We start from the raw sequence: 9766 nt of genomic DNA on the forward strand, positions 1-9766 counted from the left end.
ACTCGTGACTATCAAGGATTCTGCTGCCAATATTCCAAGGAATCTAGAGGCAAGACGCCGATTATAATTTTTCACAAATTCTTTGTTCATGAAAATGGCACCAACAAAACCTGTGCGAGAAATGCTTTCATTCAGTGGGTTTACGCCATATTACAAGGAAACTGTTATGTACAGTATAACGAAAAGAGAAGCGAAATATTATGCTATTAATGTCCCTCTCAAAGATGGAATTGATGATGCAAGTTTCACGTGACTTTTCAAAACTATTATTTCCAAGGTAGTCGAAATATACCAGCCGGGTGCCATTGTTCTTCAGTGAGGAACTGATTCACTTGCTGGGGATCGCCTTGGTTGCTTTAACCTATCCATCGATGGTCATGCACAGTGTGTGAGATTTGTGAAAAAATTTAATCTGCCACTATTGGTTACTGGGGGAGGAGGCTACACAAAAGAGAATGTTGCTCGTTGTTGGTCCATGGAAACTGGAGTACTTCTTGATACAGAACTTCCTAATGAAATTCCTGATAATGATTACATCAAGTACTTCGTGCCTGACTATTCCTAAAAGATCAACACTGCTGGGAACATGGAGAATCTGAATAGCAAGACAGCCTTGACAGTAATGTGATGACGGATGAACACTCTCTTCAGCAGTACAATGCAATCAATATTCTTAAAGGATGTCTCTAAACGTTGAGTTGGATGAAGTTCTGGCTTGTGAGGCGGTTTATGCATTGTGTGTTAGCTTCGCGTGAAAAACATATGGACATGTTTTGAGAACTCATTATTACATTTGCATCAATCAAATGCTTGTCAACCTGTAGCTTCTGAATTTTCTACACATTAACAGTGACAGAGATACAATGATTGGTCTGTGATATGAAGCATGTCATGAATCAGATCTCGTGCTTCCATCATAGTGCTCTGTGACAGCAAGATTGGATTAGCAACAGTAATTCAATATTCGTTGACCTGGACTTGGATTGCAAAGATATGTGAGCAGAGCCATTCTGAGAGGTCAAAATGTTGTTGCTTCCAAAGGTTGAGATATTACTAATCAAGAGTAATTCTGAGATTTGCTTGACAGTTTGATGGTGTTGATTTTCATTGCAGGAACATAAATTTAGATTCTACAGATGGTACCTAAGTTTTGGACTTGTATTTATATCAGGGCACAATACTTGTAATGCAGAGGTCTCGTTTAAAACCTAATGGCCACAAATCATCAGTCCTTTCAAGAACAGATTTAAAAGAATCAGTGCAGGAACAGCAGACAAAGCCTAGGAAATCCTCATTTGAAAAGTCATCTGATTCATCTAAAGCAACTGAAGGACTAATGGCACTTTCCATGAAAGTTCCTCAGGGATTCGTATTACCTTCTATAGTGCAGTTGAAAGTTTGGTACATGCAAATGGTTTTCAAAAATCAGAATCGAATATAAAATTGGCAGAAGGAAGCTATAACGAAGGCCTTACATACGGGACTTCTGGACAGGCAGAATGATTTGGATAAATCTGTGCTTGCGAGCAAGCCTGTTTCAGCATAAATAACCATGGTAGTGAGATGACCAAATCAACTCATAATATACTTGATCTTCATAATGCAAATGAAAATGAAAGACCGGAGTGCAAAGCTTGTCCATATATTCACTTATAGGGTCAAAGAATACATGGTTATGTTGATGATCATCATAACATTCTACATCTTTAGACAACTGATTCTCAACCACACAAGATTCTTTCGATATGCTATCGAACTGCTTTTCTGAATGCTGCCTACAAACAATGTAATTTTTCTCTTTCTTATGATCATTTATTGCTGTAAGCTGCTGAGAAGTTTGACATAAAAAACCAACCTTTTCCTCTGCCTGAGGGTCGTAAAAGCTATCTTCCACTTCTTCTTGTTGTGTATAATCATTTTTATCTTCATTATGATTCGAAGACTGAGAATATTGCTGCATCTCTTCATTCATATCAAAGGATAAAACATGGTTTTCACAAGTAAACCCCTGCTGCTCTTCATGCTGCGTTTCATGGGATGTTATACTTTCTTCTTGGTGCTGGAATGCATTATTATGAAGAGCCTCTAAAATTTCTTCATCCATAAATTCATCATCATCATAACAATCCTCCAAATATTGAATAAAACTCGTAGAATGTCTACAACAATCTTTGACCAGCAATAAGGAGGGATGACACTCTTTATACATCTCATATAACACATCATGGAAATCAGCAAGAGAATATAATGAACCATTTTCCAAACTTTTATACCAAGACCATGCTTTTCCTTCTAAAGTGGTCATAAACATCCTCATGAGACAATCCTCAGGAAAGTGAACCTTAAGATTGCGTACATGCATATGAAACCTAACCAAATGAAGAGCAACATCATCTTTCTTTTCATCTTTGAATATTGGAAGATCCTCTAACCAATCAACCTTTGGCATAGGATTTGGAAAACCAGGGATATGAGACCGATTCATAGGAGCATACCTGGCATTCATTCTTGCAGTGGAACTCATTTTGAAACTTCATCAAGCTACTGATCTTCTAGCAGTGGAGTCACCTTCTAATTTGTTATTTGATGTGTGGAGTCGCCAAGGTAGTTTTGCAGCCTCAAAAAGATGTCTGAGCTCCTGCTACCTTCAGAAGTTCAGCCTCTTAATTTCGGGAATGAATAGACTTCAGGCTCCCGGCAGATGCACCAAAATGTTATCTCAAAATCAGGCCCTGGAAGGCTGCTGACCAGGAAGACTTCAAGCAACTATTTCAGACCAATCTTTTGACTAAGGCTTAGCCTCCTTAGCCTGAGAGGGCTCTCTCAAAGGGTTATTGATTTTGACTATTAATAAGATGGCTAACTCTCTTGAAATAACATTAACAAATATGAAGGCTGGACAAACATTACATAAGTTTCCATTGAGCTTATGGAGTCAATCAAACCTCAGTAAATAATGATATTGCCTTTACATAGAAGTCAGGGCATGTGACATTTAGATGTTCAAAACACAACTCTTATAAAACCACAGTTCATAGATGAGTACAGGAAGTCAGAGCAGCATAAGTGAATTCTGAGTGATTACTCATCTAAGCAACTGAAAAAAGACATGAAGGACAAATTAAAATATCACATCTTGAACATAGAAATGCTTTATGAATCCTGAGAAGAAAAGCATATAACTTATATTACTGAACTTTGTTTTTTATACAAGCCAAAACAGTCCTCTGTTTTATAAAATATCCAACCCTCATTACATAGATGTTTCAACTATATATAGAAGCATTATTCTAACTACTTCGAGCTTCCTCCTCCAGCATGAGGGGAGCTCGATAACTGCCTCAAAATGACACCTGTTAGCTATTGAACTAACTTATAAATACAATAAGGAACAGACTGTAGTGTTTAAGAGTCCTAAACTAACTATAACTCTAACTCTATCTTCCAAGCATAATGACCTCTCTTTGTTCTTTGACACCTGGTCCCTTTTTGATATGGCTGAGCTGGATGTTTTTAGTACTCCATATCGACCTTGTATGTGAACTCCTTTAACTGCTCAGTCATGCTGGAGATGTCCCTTGCTTCTCGGCCCTAATTTTCCTTAACTTTCTCAAATGCACAGCAGCATGTCTTCTAGCTTTTAATGACTTGAAATATGGAACGCTGCCACGTTCCTGATGTGTTGGAGGCTGCATTAATAGATATGTATGCGGGCAACAGTTCTTTGTATACCATGCATTTACCCTTTGAATAGTGATAAAGTGGCTTTATAACAGACATTTAACTTCGGATAAAATATTCCATCCTTTTCAAGGTACACATGTCTTGATCTGAACGGCTATTGTAGCTCCACCTGATATCTTGCATGATCTTTTGGCGTTCCTTTTCCAAAATTTCCACTCAAAATACAAACTAGATTGTTCTGCGTTAAAATCCACACCTTCAGCAGTTTCGTAGCGCGCTACGAAACTGCTGTGTAATTTCAAAACAGCTTCAAAACCTTTCATAACCATTGCCACTGGACCTATCTGTTGATTTTCTTCACATGATTCATTAGCAATAATGCCTTCCCCTTCAGCTTCAAAGGTCTTGCCACAAATAGAATTCTTAGTAGAACTGTTTGGAACCGTAGCCACTTTTTCTCATTCTTCTTCTGAGAAGCTTTAGATGATCTCTTGCCATCTTCTGCTCGAGATACAGAACATTCAACTAATCCTTTTGCGGAAGGTAAATTATCTGACAAGGATTTTGAACCAATTTCATTGGGTGTCGCTGCTTCACACCTATGAATTTCACGCAGTTCTTCTTTTTCACCTGGCTTGCTCGCAGAAAATAGAGTTTTTTATGCTGAAACATGCTGCTACAGGGGTTTCGCAGCGCGCTGTGAAACTGCTGTGTAATTTCAAAAACACAGCTTAGGATCAAAATCTAACTTTCTTATGTCTTTCCTTTTACTGCAATGACTTTTCCATTTGACATGAAATTGTTCAACATTGAATATTTAGACACCATTCTTCAAGGTAAGTATCAAAAGGTAATTTGTCCAAAATTAGAACTTAGCCTTACTTCTATCATGTTTATGCAGCTGTGATGATGTTTCCTTAGCCCTAGGGCTAAATTCCTTGCTTAATTGAGGAGCTGCCTCGCTTGAACTTGATGAAGATTTCTGATCTCTGCTCACCATGGGCTTGTTTGCTCAAACTAATAATTGTATCAAATGTATATTGCATGAACACGACCAAGATCAACATGAATATGTCTAGGATCAATTAACCTTTACCTTACCCTTTTTCTTTGAGAATTTTGTCAGTGATAACAGTGGCTCCGCTTGGGATAGTGTGCCCTTGTGGTACACGAAGAACCTGCAGTTCCAGTGCCTTATCCTCTTATGATGAACAAAAATTCATTTGACAAACATCTTCTTTAAGTTCCTTGGGCCTTCACCTCGGGCTTAAACTTGATGATCACTGTGGGAAAAAGAAATCTACCACTACTGAAAAAATGCTCAGTCAACCTTGAGCTTATTTGCACTTTCCTACCTACCTACCCTATCAGCTGCAAGCTCCACTTGTAGCTCAAGAACCATGATATTTCCAATAAAGCCAATCAATTGTCTTCTCTGATATTGGAGGCTCTTGACTGCATTCAACCTCAAAATAACCATGGTAGTGAGATGACCAAATCAACTCATAATATACTTGATCTTCATAATGCAAATGAAAATGAAAGACTGGAGTGCAAAGCTTGTCCATATATTCACTTATAGGGTCAAAGAATACATGGTTATGTTGATGATCATCATAACATTCTACATCTTTAGACAACTGATTCTCAACCACACAAGATTCTTTCGATATGCTATCGAACTGCTTTTCTAAATGCTGCCTACAAACAATGTAATTTTTCTCTTTCTTATGATCATTTATTGCTGTAAGCTGCTGAGAAGTTTGACATAAAAAACCAACCTTTTCCTCTGCCTGAGGGTCTTAAAAGCTATCTTCCACTTCTTCTTGTTGTGTATAATCATTTTTATCTTCATTATGATTCGAAGACTGAGAATATTGTTGCATCTCTTCATTCATATCAAAGGATAAAACATGGTTTTCACAAGTAAACCCCCGCTGCTCTTCATGCTGCGTTTCATGGGATGTTATACTTTCTTCTTGGTGCTGGAATGCATTATTACGAAGAGCCTCTAAAATTTCTTCATCCATAAATTCATCATCATCATAACAATCCTCCAAATATTGAATAAAACTCGTAGAATGTCTACAACAATCTTTGACCAGCAATAAGGAGGGATGACACTCTTTATACATGTCATAGAACACATCATGGAAATTAGCAAGAGAATATAATGAACCATTTTCCAAACTTTTATACCAAGACCATGCTTTTCCTTCTAAAGTGGTCATAAACATCCTCATGAGACAATCCTCAGGAAAGTGAACCTTAAGATTGCGTACATGCATATGAAACCTAACCAAATGAAGAGCAGCATCATCTTTCTTTTCATCTTTGAATATTGGAAGATCCTCTAACCAATCAACCTTTGGCATAGGATTTGGAAAACCAGGGATATGAGACCGATTCATAGGAGCATACCTGGCATTCATTCTTGCAGTGGAACTCATTTTGAAACTTCATCAAGCTACTGATCTTCTAGCAGTGGAGTCACCTTCTAATTTGTTATTTGATGTGTGGAGTCGCCAAGGTAGTTTTGTAGCCTCAAAAAGATGTCTGAGCTCCTACTACCTTCAGAAGTTCAGCCTCTTAATTTCGGGAATGAATAGACTTCAGGCTCCCGGCAGACGCACCAAAATTTTATCTCAAAATCAGGCCCTGGAAGGCTGCTGACCAGGAAGACTTCAAGCAACTATTTCAGACCAATCTTTTAACTAAGGCTTAGCCTCCTTAGCCTGAGAGGGCTCTCTCAAAGGGTTATTGATTTTGACTATTAATAAGATGGCTAACTCTCTTGAAATAACATTAACAAATATGAAGGTTGGACAAACATTACATAAGTTTCCATTGGGCTTATGGAGTCAATCAAACCTCAGTAAATAATGATATTGCCTTTACATAGAAGTCAGGGCATGTGACATTTAGATGTTCAAAACACAACTCTTATAAAACCACAGTTCATAGATGACTACAGGAAGTCAGAGCAGCATAAGTGAATTCTGAGTGATTACTCATCTAAGCAACTGAAAAAAGACATGAAGGACAAATTAAAATAACACATCTTGAACATAGAAATGCTTTATGAATCCTGAGAAGAAAAGAATATAACTTATATTACTGAACTTTGTTTTTTACACAAGCCAAAACAGTCCTCTTTTTTATAAAATATCCAACCCTCATTACATAGATGTTTCAGCTATATATAGAAGCATTATTCTAACTACTTCGAGCTTCCTCCTCCAGCATGAGGGGAGCTCGATAACTGCCTCTAATGACACCTATTAGCTATTGAACTAACTCATAAATACAATAAGGAACTGACTGTAGTGTTTAAGAGTCCTAAACTAACTATAACTCTAACTCTATCTTCCACGCATAATGACCTCTCTTTGTTCTTTGACACCTGGTCCCTTTTTGATATGGCTGAGCTAGATGTTTTTAGTACTCCATATCGACCTTGTACGCCAACTCCTTTAACTGCTCAGTCATGCTGGAGATGTCCCTTGCTTCTCGGCCCTAATTTTCCTTAACTTTCTCAAATGCACAGCAGCATGTCTTCTAGCTTTTAATGACTTGAAATATGGAACGCTGCCACGTTCCTAATGTGTTGGAGGCTGCATTAATAGATATGTATGCGGGCAACAGTTCTTTGTATACCATGCATTTACCCTTTGAATAGTGATAAAGTGGCTTTATAACAGACATTTAACTTCGGATAAAATATTCCATCCTTTTCAAGGTACACCTGTCTTGATCTGAACGGCTATTGTAGCTCCACCTAATATCTTGCATGATCTTTTGGCGTTCCTTTTCCAAAATTTCCACTCAAAATGCAAATTGGCTTGTTCTGCGTTAAAATCCACACCTTCAGCAGTTTCGTAGCGCGCTACGAAACTGCTGTGTAATTTCAAAACAGCTTCAAAACCTTTCATAACCATTGCCACTGGACCTATCTGTTGATTTTCTTCACATGATTCATTAGCAATAATGCTTTCCCCTTTAGCTTCAAAGGTCTTGCCACAAATAGAATTCTTAGTAGAACTGTTTGGAACCATAGCCACTTTTTCTCATTCTTCTTCTGAGAAGCTTTAGATGATCTCTTTCCATGTTCTGCTCGAGATACAGAACATTCAACTAATCCTTTTGCGGAAGGTAAATTATCTGACAAGGATTTTGAACCAATTTCATTGGGTGTCGCTGCTTCACACCTATGAATTTCACGCAGTTCTTCTTTTTCACCTGGCTTGCTCGCAAGCATAGACTTATCCAAATCATTCTACCTGTCTAGAAGTCCCGTATGTAAGGCCTTCGTTATAGCTTCCTTCTGCCAATTTTATATTCGATTCTGATTTTTGAAAACCATTTGCCTGTACCAAACTTTCAACTGCACTACAGAAGGTAATGTGAATCCCTGAGGAACTTTCATGCAAAGTGCCATTAGTCCTTCAATTGCTTTAGATGAATCAGATGACTTTTCAAATGAGGATTTCCTAGGCTTTGTCTGCTGTTCCTGCACTGATTCTTTTAAATCTGTTCTTGAAAGGACTGATGATTTGTGGCCATTAGGTTTTAAACGAGACCTCTGCATTACAAGTATTGTGCCCTGATATAAATACAAGTCCAAAACTTAGGTATCATCTGTAGCATCTAAATTTATGTTCCTGCAATGCAAATCAACACCATCAAACTGTCAAGCAAATCTCAGAATTACTCTTGATTAGTAATATCTCAACCTTTGGAAGCAACAACATTTTGACCTCTCAGAATGGCTCTGCTCACATATCTTTGCAATCCAAGTCCAGGTCAACGAATATTGAATTACTGTTGCTAATCCAATCTTGCTGTCACAGAGCACTATGATGGAAGCACGAGATCTGATTCATGACATGCTTCATATCACAAACCAATCATTGTATCTCTGTCACTGTTAATGTGTAGAAAATTTAGAAGCTACAGGTTGACAAGCATTTGATTGATGCAAATGTAATAATGAGTTCTCAAAACATGTCCATATGTTTTTCACGCGAACCTAACACACAATGCATAAACCGCCTCACAAGCCAGAACTTCATCCAACTCAACGTTTAGAGACATCCTTTAAGAATATTGATTGCATTGTACTGCTGCAGAGAGTGTTCATCCATCATCACATTACTGTCAAGGCTGTCTTGCTATTCAGATTCTCCATGTTCCCAGCAGTGTTGATCTTTTAGGAATAGTCAGGCGCGAAGTACTTGATGTAATCATTATGAGGAATTTCATTAGGAAGTTATGTATCAAGAAGTACTCCAGTTTCCATGGACCAACAACGAGCAACATTCTCTTTTGTGTAGCCTCCTCCCCCAGTAACCAATAGTGGCAGATTAAATTTTTTCACAAATCTCACACACTGTTCATGACCATCGATGGATAGGTTAAAGCAACCAAGGCGATCCCCAGCAAGTGAATCAGTTCCACACTGAAGAACAAGTGAATCAGTTCCACACTGAAGAACAATGGCACCCAGCTGGTATATTTCGACTACCTTGGAAATAATAGTTTTGAAAAGTCGCGTGAAACTTGCATCATCAATTCCATCTTTGAGAGGGACATTAATAGCATAATATTTCCCTTCTCTTTTCGTTATACTGTACATAACAGTTTCCTTGTAATATGGCGTAAACCCACTGAATGAAAGCATTTCTCGCACAAGTTTTGCTAGTGCCATTTTCATGAACAAAGAATTTGTGAAAAATTCTAATCGGCGTCTTGCCTCTAGATTCCTTGGAATATTAGCAGCAGAATCCTTGATAGTCACAAGTAAATGAAACCGCTTGATTTGTTGTCTCAGTTCTGGATCTTTGGGCCATTCCAGCTTAGAGAACAGTCCCCTTCATTCCTTGCTTTTGCCAGGGTCTTCCAGGTGTCATAGTGGTCTCTTATATTATATGACAGAATATAATGGGTTACAAAATCATAAAGATCTTGGGCAGCTTTCACAGCACCATTTTATGCCAACAGAGCCTGCACGTGTCAAGATCGACATGTAAAACCTTACACATGCTATTCCCGTAAAATTCTTGCAGAAAATATGACAGCTGGT

At 38.0% G+C, this 9766-nt stretch overlaps 1 pseudogene; it reads right to left on the reverse strand.

Moving 5' to 3' along the window:
* Window positions 1-8953: 8953 nt before the first annotated feature.
* LOC149258263 (histone deacetylase 9 pseudogene) lies at window positions 8954-9391 on the reverse strand (annotated as a pseudogene).
* Window positions 9392-9766: the final 375 nt, after the last annotated feature.

The sequence above is a fragment of the Pinus tabuliformis genome, chromosome 6 (assembly GCF_031772625.1).
Source record: "Pinus tabuliformis cultivar Carrire ecotype Pingquan chromosome 6, CPIR1, whole genome shotgun sequence".
Taxonomy (NCBI): Eukaryota; Viridiplantae; Streptophyta; class Pinopsida; order Pinales; family Pinaceae; genus Pinus; species Pinus tabuliformis.